Genomic DNA, 10,837 nt, shown 5'->3' with positions numbered 1-10,837 from the left:
AACAACAATGACAGCACAAATAATTCATTACAATTTTGGTAAGAAGGAAGGGGTGCTCTGAGGAACGTGCCAGGCAAAGGATGGGGAACAGGCTGGGGAGGGAGATGGTGAGGCTGCTGACGGGAGGTGAGTGGGGTTAGCCAGACAGGAGCGGCAGGAAGAGTTCCCCCTGCAGAGGGAACAGCATGTGCAAAGGGCCTAAGGCAGGAAGGAAACAAAAGAAGGCCGCGTGCCTGAGACCAGAGGACAGGAATGTGGCCCAGAAGGAGACCCCCGAGAGGTCAGTGGGGCATGGGACACCTCAAAGCCGTGGGTCAGGAGTTTGAACTTTATCTGAAGAGCAATGTGCAGCCACTGAAAGTTTGCAACACAGGAGAGATGTCATCCCAGTTTTGTTTTGAAAGATCGTTCTGAAGGCTGGGGGGAGCACGGAGGGCCGCAGGGGGCACACTGCAGAGCAGGGTGGAAGGCTCGGTGGTGGAAGGGCTGGGAAGAATTGCCACAGGTGGGGTGGATGTAGGAGTGAATGGGGTTCCATTCTGAAACGGGCAGGACAGAGCTGCAGCAGCCAGGGGACGTCCGGGGCTGGACACCAGCCCATCAGTATTCCGTGCCATTTTTGGCCGGAGCAGCTGGTGGCTTTCAGGCCCCAACCTCATTCCCTAACACAGCTCGGCCATGAACTTGCACAGAGCGCTCATCAGCCTGTCCACATTGCCCGATAATTTAGAATGCATCTGGCCGCCTCCTGCAAGTGGCGGCCACCTCGCTATTTTATGGCATCAGCAAACTGGCGCCGTTGTGAAATGATGCTCCACTCACGGTCAACGTATTAAACTTAAATGTTTTCTATAACCAGCCTACCCTGTGCCCTGCTTTAATTCCCAGCTGATTTATCTACCCAATTTATTACCAGGGCTCGATGCAATCGATACTGGCTGGGATTCAGCCTGCAGAGGCGTCTGCCTTATGCACGCAGACACTCCCGGGATACTTGAAGATTCCTCCCCTGCACTGTGGTGCCCCTCCATCCCCAAATTAATGGGTCTGCCTCACTTCAGGGCAAATCAGCATCAGCATCCAAACGACCAAGCCGAGGTCTGCCAGACCCTCTGCATGCCTCAGGCAGCTCGGCGCCCCCACAAGGGCCTGCAGTGCTTGGCCCTGAACTGCCTTGGGCTGGCCCTGACCTCAGCCTCCCTGGGAAAGGAAAGTTCCACAAGCTATGAAGGCTTTGCATTCATCTGGGCAGAGGCGGGCTGTGGGAAGGGGGAAGGCCTGCGTGCCCTGTATAAATTGTTTCTTATTGCACTAGGATCAGGATCTAAGTTAGATCCTTATCTTTTGCTGTGGACATATGAAAACAGGATGTTAGGAGTTCTTGTTCCCAAGGATTTAGCAAAACTTATGCTGAACCAAAAAAAAAAAAAAAAGTAGAAAAAGATGCCAGAAAGATTTTTTTTTTCCTTCCAAAAGTAGGGTCATGGGGTCTGAAGCAGAATAGAAGAGGTTAAGGTCTTCCCTCTTGACCTTGCTCTGGCAAAAGTTCAATAGAATCACATCCTCTGGTTCTAATTCTAAACTTCCCGGAGAAGGCACAGCAGGAGGACTTGCTCAATCTATAGCCTTTCTCAAAATAAATCACAGTGGGTCATGGCAGCAGTCGTTATTCAAATATTACAGTATTTGGCATCTCCATGTTTTTCGCTTCCCCTCTCTTTAAGCTGACTTTAAATGCTTATAGGCAGGGAAGAAAAAGGCCTAAACGATTCATCTAGTGCTAAATGCTTTCAGGGAGCTGGCAAGTCCATCAATAAATAGGTGGCACGGCTGCCTGAAAGAGGCAATAGAGAGTGGTGGGGCCTGGGACAAACTTAGGAAGAGGCAGCTGCTACCTTACTGCAGTTGATCTTTGCCTGGGAAGGGGAACGCCCGATACTAGCATTCTTAGCCTGGCCAAGAGTGTCGTGTCCACCAAAATAGGCACATACATTCTGTGTCATCAGGCCGTGTGAGGACCAAGTGTCCTGGAACCACTGGTGTCAGATCAATGACTACAACCCCACGCCCCAGAGCAGCAGACTCCAGAAGACTGACCAACGCTCGGTTTACCACCAGCTCTAAGAGATGACGCTCTGAGTCAAAATTAAATTTGCATTTAATCCCCCTCAGGACTCACCTAGTGTGGCAACCAAGCATGTGGTGCCACTGTCTCTGAGAAAGAGGCATGTTCCAGGAAGCAGAGGAAAACCAGAGTTGGCCCTCGGCTTTTGGGTTTCAAAAGTCTCATCTTTCAAGGGGGGAAGAAAACTTGGGGAAAGCAGAGCTGGGAGCAGTTTTGGTGGAGGGAAAAGCTTCCTAGAAAACTTGGCCTCCCACGTCACCCATGCCTGTGTGGGCAAAGTTTCTCCACAAGCAGAGGCAGGGGGAGGGAGCCTTCTTTCCAGGAAGAGCCCCCTTGGGAGGGACAAGACCCTGTGAGGATATGGCTGCCCAGAGTATCAAGGCAGAGAGGACATGAGTCAGCTTCCTGGAGCTGCAGCGACAAGAAGAAGGACGAGCAGAGGGGTGTCGGAGCCCTGCCAGGGGGGTAGCCCCAGGATGTCATGGGAATAGCAGGGTGGGGGCTTACGGCTTCCTGGGCCCCCAAGTTGCTCCAAGAGGTATAGGAGCAGGTCAATGAGCTCACTGTTCCTGATACTAGAAGGGAAGTAGCCGAGAGAGCGGGTGAGGCAGGACCCTGCAGACATGAGGAAGGGTTTCACAGTCATGTCCATGGACCAGAGGCTGAGGGTCAGACAGGACCACCTGTCTCAGCAGAGGACAGCTGCCCAGGCACCACAAATGCCCTGGAACAGAAACAAAGAGTGAAGTCGGCCCGCATGGCATCTAGCTGGAGAGTGTAGAGCACACGGCCAGCGAGGCCAGAGCCCAGGTTTCCTTAGGAAGGTGCCGCATGTGTGAACTGGGTGGTGACCCCAGAGCAGCAGCGCCCAAACTTGAAAGTGCCTGCAAACCCCCTGGGGGTCATGTTAAAATGCACAGTCTGATGTAGCAGGTCTGGAGCGGGGTGCTGATGTTTGCATTTCTAACAAACTCCCAGGTGAACCCAAGAACTCAGGGTGTTCACTCTGAGTAGTGAGGTTCTAGACGACAGTAAAGGAAGGCCCAGAATGCACTGGTGGAAGCGCTGCCTTTGTCTGCAGGCCTGAGTGCCTGCCAAAGGGCAAATGCCGCCTCACGGGCAGCTTCTGGTGCTCTCTTCACATGGGAATAAACGTTAACTGAAAAACACAAAATCAGCATTTTCAAAAGTGAGTCACATGTTCTCACACTGGATTGTGGTGAAGCCTGCACACGTCTGGAAATGTACTAAAAATCATTACATCGTATGCTTAAACCAGTTCTGATTTAGAGTTATAGAAATGGTATCTCCATAAGCCTGTTTGTTTTTTTTAAATGTGTCACATCCAGTGGTCAAATTTGAGATGACCTGAGCGTGAAGAAGAGAAAGGACAAGTGGCTGGTTGGAGCACACTGAATATATGTATAAATCCCCGCTTCCACAGTGACCGAGACCTCAGCATTCACCCCGCCCCTTCCGTTGGGACTGAACCAAAACAGGCCCAGGAACTTTTGGGAAACCAAACAGGCCCAGAGGAGGCGTCACTCTCTTTTTTTACAGAAGGATGCCAGCTAGTGAAACGTAGAAGGAATGACAGAATGGGGAAATCACCACTTTGCAACCCCCCAGGAAATAATTGGCTCCATCAGGGAGTGTCAACTTAATGAAGGGTGGGTGGCGACAAAACCACACGAGCTGTGACTCCACACCCACAAAGATGGCTCTAATCAAAATGACAGACAGTAGAGGAGAAATCAGAAGCCTCATGCACTGCGGGTGGGAAGGCAGAACGGTGTGGCCACTCTGGGAAGGTCTGGCGGCTCCGCACAGGCTTAACAGAGTCCCTATGACCCAGCAGTTCCACTCTGAGGTACATACCCAGGAGAACTGAAAACATACGTCCACACAAAAACTTGGACACAAATGTTCACAGCAGCATTATTCGTAATAGCCAAACAGAAGGAAGGGGTAAACAAAGTGTGGTCCATCCACACGGAGGAATATTCTTCAGCCATTGAAAGAATGATGTAGCGATACACGCTACAGCACGGATGGACCTTGAAAATATGTTTGCAAGTGAAGAAGCCAGACACAAAAAGACACATTGTGTGCGATTCCACTGATACAAAATGTCCAGAACAGGCAAATCCATGGCGACAGAAAGTAGATGAGTGGCTGCCAGGAGCTGGGGGACGGGAAGTGACTGTCTAATGGGTGCGGGGTCTCCCTTGGGAATGATGACTATGTTTTGGACCTAGACAGAGGTGATGGTTGCACAACTCTGTGAATACACTAAACACCACTGAATTGTATCCTCTAAATGGTGACTTGCGTGGCATGTGAATTACACCTTGATAAAGCTACTTTTTCAAAAGGCAGAAGGGGGGACAAATACCGGATGATCCCACTTACGCGAGGCACCTACAGGAGTCAGACTCCTAGAGACAGAACGTAGATGGTGGTGCCCGGGGCTGGGGGAGGAGGAGGGAGGGAGTGTTTAATGGGGACAGAGTGTCATTTTGGGAAGGTGAGGAAGTTCTGGAGATGGATGGCAGTGAGGGTTGCACAATGTGAGTGTACTTACTGCCACTGACCTGTACACTGAAAAATGGTTAAAATAGTACATTTTAGGTTACGTTTGTTTTACAGTAATAATAAAAGGTAGATGGGGAACAGTGTATTCATAAGGCATGAAAGGACCTACCCCAGATTACTTGCTAGTCCAAGGGAGGACATATGCATATAAGTTCCCGACAGCGAGGGGCGGTTGTCAGTACCTTCACTCCAGGCTGAAACTTCACACCCTGACAGTGCGGCCACCTGGCACTTGGTGTCCCTGCACATATGCCGTGGGAAGTACATGAGGTCACCCAGAAAGTGGTCTGGTAAAAATGGTCAAGCAGAATCTGATCCCACTGGGGGAGGGGGGGGTCCCACATCCAGTTCACAGGAAGTCAGGGGACAGGGGAACACATTAAAGACAGCATGTGGAAGCCCAGCCACACTCGGGGTGCAGGACCTTCCACAGGACACCGGGCTTCTCTAGAGAGTGGGACGAATCACGGCTCAACGTCCAAAGAGACTCAAGACGTTACAACCAAATGCCAGGACCAAATGAAGGGACTTCAGTGTGGAACAGGTAGGTCTACCAGGCATTTGCGACAAGTGGGGAGATTTGAATTCAGACCGGCTGCTAGATGCTGTGGTCGGCCGGGAAATGGCCCCCAAAGATGTCTGTGTCCTAATGCCTGCAACCTGACACGCAGAAGTGATTTTGCAGGTTGATTAAGGATCTTCAATGGAAGACTATCCTGGTCCAATCCAATTACAAGGATGCTTGAGAGAGAGAGAGAGAGAGAGAGAGAGAGAGCGAGAGAGAGAGAGAGAAACGGGGTCAGAGAGATACTGGTTTTTTTCTAGAGACCTGGAAGGCGGCCATGAGCCAAGGAATGAGGGTGCTTCTAGAAGGTGGAGAAGGCAAGGAAACAGATTGTCCCCTGGGGCCTCCAGAAGGGACCCGCCCTGCTGACATCTTGATTTTAGCCTGTATGACCCATTTCAGGTTTCTGAACTCCAGAGCCATAAGAGGATAAATCTGTGTTATTTTAAGCCACTAAATCTATGGTCATTTGTTTAAGCATCCATAGGAAACGTACACAGACGCTATCTGGAAATGATTGTTCGTTTGTTAGGGTGTGGTAATGGCTCTGTATGTGGTAAGAGAACAGTCAGACTGAAGGTTCCAGGGCGAAGTGTCCGCAACTCTGGCAAAAGGCCCTCCAGAGGAAGCAGATATAGCAAAAGTTAGCAGCTATCAGATGTACTGGTTCTATTTTAATACATGTTAAGCTTTTCCATAATAAAAAGTTTTTTAAGTCTCAGTGTAGAAAAGATTTCCCCAGATTTGGGGATTTGGGCCTGGGAAAGGGGAGGGGTGAGACACTTGGATCCTTTCGCCTATGGAAGAGGCCTGTGAGCACCAAACCCATCAGCGGCACCCCTCCCCCCCCCAGGTCTCTCAGAAGGACCCTTCCCTCCGCAGGCCCTTCCCTGGAGCTGGCCCCTCGCCCTCCTGCGTCATTAGTTCCTCCCCTTCTGCTGGACCCTCTCCATCGACCGGCTGCCTTCTCCCATCTTTAAAACAACAGCCTCCCTGGGTTTCATGGGGCCAGACTTCCCGGAAAGCTTGTCCACACCTGCAGTCTCCACTCCTTCAAGTCTGCCACTGGCTCTTCAACCCCCAAGAAGGACTCCTGTCCCCAATGAGCCACTGAAACGGGCCTTGTCAAGGACAGTGGAGCTGCCAATTTGGATGTTCTCTCTCTACCCTCAACTGGCTTGAGTCCTTTTCTCTGATGACCACACCCCTACAGCTCTCAGAGGCCCCGCCTCCCTTCTTTGCTGAGGTCAAAATACTGGAGACCCTTGGGCTGGGTCCTGGGCCGCCTTCTCTGTTCTAGCCAAAGCTCTCTCCCTCAGTAGTTTCGTCTTAGCTCCACCCGCTTGCTGACAACACCAAATACGCATGTCCAGCGAGTCCCAGTCCCGTGAGACCCAGCCACTCAACAATCCTACAGGCGAGTGGTTAACTATCACGCAGGGTCTCAGCTCCCTCTCCCCACACAAGAACGCAGGACACGGTGAGGCCAAAAAGGAACACCCACGGAGCCATAGATAGGGGAGTCACACCACTATATTCTCAGAGGCGGCTGGTCGAGACACAAAAGCAAACATCTACAAGTACCTCCACGAGGGGTCTTCCTGCACCCCATCTCACTAGTGGCCAGGCAAAACACAGGAAGTAGGATCAACACGACCCACCGCTTCTCTGCCAACCAACCAACCCCCTTGCGAGCGCAGCCACGGCAGTTATATTAGTGGCTAATAGCTAACTGGAAACAGCTGATGGCCACTCAACCACAGCTGATGGCCATCTAATAACCGAGCCAGCACCTTTCCACATGAGGCCGAGAGCCTGGAAACTGCTCTCTGGGACTCTGTCCCCACACTGACACTGCAAACGTAACTAGCGGAGGGAGTGGAATGGTAGCCCCTCAAAGCATAGGCGCACCTGTGACTGTAATCTTATTTGGAAAAAGGGTCTTTGCTGATGTGATTAAGGATCTTGAAATGAGATCCTGGATCAGAGTGGCCCTAAATCCAGTGGCAAGTCCTTTTAAGAGAGTAAAACCAGATCTGATACATTTTTCATTATTTAAATGCAGAGGGTCCCCCAAAAAAGGTATACACGTTTTAAGAAGGGAAAAACCAGATTAAAATTGTAATACTCAATATATACCGATAACAAAAGATGAATACAAGTCATGTTTGATTTCTGCAATTACAAGAAGTGCTCAAAGTGGTTCCCATTAGTTTAATTTTAATACAGGTTTTTTTTTTCTTTATTAAAATGTGTATACATTTTTGGGGCATCCTCTGTATAATTTCTAAACCGTGTGTCAGATGAACCAGGTGTGAAACATACTGCAGTTTGCTGGAAGGTGGAGATAAATCATGACGTTCTTTGAAGGTGTAAGTTGGCAAACATAATAACCCTAATGCATGCTCATTTTAAATCTCAGCCCTTCCCGGTGGGCTGTGGTTGATACTTTGCTCAATGAAAATAACGTAGAGGATGTTGAGTTTCAAAATATCTAAATGGGCAAAATTCCTTCTTGCTGTTCTCTTGCAGTCCCTCCTGGGTGATGGAGACATTAATTAAAATGTTCATTACAGCTGCAAGGAAGGCCCAAGACTTCCCCTCCCTTTGGGGGATTAAAATAAATGGAATTTACCTCAAGCTAGCACGGAGGGTCCCCAAGTCTGGATTGAAGTTTCAGGCCCCGAGACTTGATCCGCGGTCTCGCTGCGACACCTGGTGGCTGCCTCTCCTGCCCACCTGAATCAGCCGCGCGCAGCAGCGCCACCTAGCGGGAGCCACCGCACCGACCCTGAGAAGCCTGGGGAAGGTTTCTGGGAGGGTTTCCCTTCTGAATCTGACTGAGAGCGGGGGTGGGGGTGGCGGTGGGGGATCGGCAGTTGGGGGGTAGGGAGGTGGAAAATTGCTCAGGACCCCCAGGGGCCTGTCCTGATGGTCACTGGGACTATGAAAGGACAAAAGAGGAGGTGTCGGTGGGGGTTGACTACCTGCTCCTGCACCCTGCTTTCTGCCCTGCCTGGTGGTGCCCAGCCCAGTGGCCTGTCCTGGCGGGGCTCTGGCTGAGCACCTCCACAGTGCTTTGAGGATGAGTGCCAGTGTGTTCTGCGTTTAACGAGCAGGAAAAAGTGGCCTTAGAGAGTAACTGAGGTCACAGCCGCCAGGAAGTCCCCCCAAGCAGACTGGTTCACCCCTAGAGCAGAAGCATGGGCTGTGAGCAGGCAAGCTCAATACCGTCAGGAGCTTGTGAAAAGCATGGGCTCAGGTTAGGCAGCCTCGCTCTGCCGGTTTTTCATGCTGTGTGACTCCGGGCAAGTCGCTGACTTCTCTGAGCTTCAGTTTGCGTAATGAAAAGTGGGCGTGGACTAGCACATGCTCAGAGCCACCGGGGACCAGCACCTCGGGGAGTTTCTTAGAAACCTCAGGCTCTGCCACCTACTGAATCCAGGTTCTCTGGGGAATGATACCCAGCGTTGTGCCCTCCCTGCACTGGTGTGTGCTCAAGGTGGGAGAACTCTGAACTCCGGCTGTCAGGGGCATCGCAAAGACTCAATAAGACAATTGTCTGTCCTGGGGAACATGCTCAGTAATTGACATAATTCTCAAACTTTGGAGAACTTAGCTGGGGGGCTTCTCTTTCCTTTTTCTTTCTTCTTCTTTTTTTTTTTTTTTTGTATATTTTAATTACAAATATAAGACATGATGTCAAACATAGGATTACCTACAACCCAGCAATTCCCCTCCTAGGTATATACCCAAGAGATTGAAAACAGACACTCAAAATAAATTCTTATACACTCACGTTCTTAGCAACATTATTCACAATAGTCAAAAGGTGGAAACAATCCACATGTCCCCCAACTGATAAATGGATAAACAGTGGAATATTATTCAGCCACAAAAAGAAATGAAGTAATGGTATATGCTACCATATGCTAACATGGATGAACCCTGAAAACATGCCAAGAAGCCAGATACAAAAGGCCGCATAGTGTATGACTCTGTTTCTATGAAATATCCAGAATGGGCAGATCCAGAGAGACAGAAAGTAGATTAATGGTTATCTAGGGTTAGGGGGCACAGATTGGGCGGAGGGACTGTCCATTTGCCCAGGGTTTCTTTTCAGGGTGAAGAAATGCCCTGGAACTAGATAGCAGTTCTGGTGGCACAGCATTGTGAATGTACTAAATGTCATTCATGGTCAGTTTTATTGTTATGTGTATTTTACCACAATAATAAAAAAGAAGGCATGCTGGTGGTGACCATTCAGAGATGTCTGAAGCAACCCGCTGCTCTAAAGTCAGCAATGCTGAGTTTGAGGGTGTTTGACAACATTCTTTTTGCTCAAATAAATGTATGTGCACATTTATTGGATTTGCCTCCTTTTTAAAATTGCAATTCAATGAGCTCATACACATTTCCTGGGCAACTTGCTGCTTTTCACTTAATGACGCATCACAGACACCCCTCGTGGCTGTCCCTTGGCCTATACATACAAATCAAGTCATTTTTTAATAGCTGCAAAATGTGCCCCATCATTCCCACTGGTGGGCATTTGGAGAGTTCCCAGGCTCTTGCCACCATAAACAGCTGTCGTGAACATTCACACACACGTCTCATTGTGTCCTGGGGTTTTGTCTCTGCAGGATGGATTTACAAAGTGGGGCAGCTGGGCCAAGTCAGGGCATCTGAATACTTATTGTGGGGTCATCATCCTGCAAGGCTCTAAGGATCTATGCACCCCTCTGCGGTGTGAGAGAGAGCCCTTTCCCAGACACCCATGTACACACACACATGCACACATGCACATCACAGCACCAGATGTTATCAGTATTTACCATTTTTCCAATTTTAAATTGACGGTGCACATCAACCAAATGAGCAGATGACATCATCCTGATGTAGATTTGATTTGACACCTGCTGTGGTGAGCCTCCTTGTTCTGTACCCAGGTTTTGGAAGCTTTGAGCAGGGGGTCCACAGACACTTTCAGGATGTGACGAGAGCTATGAACGTCCCCCCAGAAAAGGTGTGTGTGCAGATATGCACGTTTTGCGAACAATTTCAGGGGCTCAGGCAGAAAAGCCTGTCTGTGGCCCTACTCGCTGAGCCCTGCCCTTGAGATTTGGATGTGGTGCAGACCGCTGCATCTCTGACATTTCTGATGAACACAAACACCGGCGTTTTTCTAAATGTTAATGGGTTTCTGTGCCCTCTGCTGGATGCTTGCAGCGTCAGTGCGCACTGCAGAGGCAGAACCTGGTGACTGGAATTTTCCTCTCTCCTCAGACCTTTTTTTTTTTTTTTTCTTTTTCCTCCTACAGAACTGGCTCTGGAGTTTGAAGTTCAAAACGGCTTTCTGGAAGTTGCTGAGGAAGCCCTGTACTTAATACCCAAATCAGCAAGTTTCGGGGAAATTATTTATCTCCCACTTTGGGAATTATTAGTTCTGGATGGAGACTCTTCTTGTATAAGGTTGGCTGAAAATTTATGAGGCTCTCTGGAAACCGGGAGGCTATTGATTCCCGGTGAGTAAACATTTTAAGCAAATTAAG

This window comes from Rhinolophus sinicus, chromosome 13, assembly GCF_057876585.1.
Source record: "Rhinolophus sinicus isolate RSI-liver-muscle chromosome 13, RSI-T2T, whole genome shotgun sequence".
Classification (NCBI taxonomy): domain Eukaryota; kingdom Metazoa; phylum Chordata; class Mammalia; order Chiroptera; family Rhinolophidae; genus Rhinolophus; species Rhinolophus sinicus.
Note: the sequence above shows the minus strand (reverse complement) of the source record.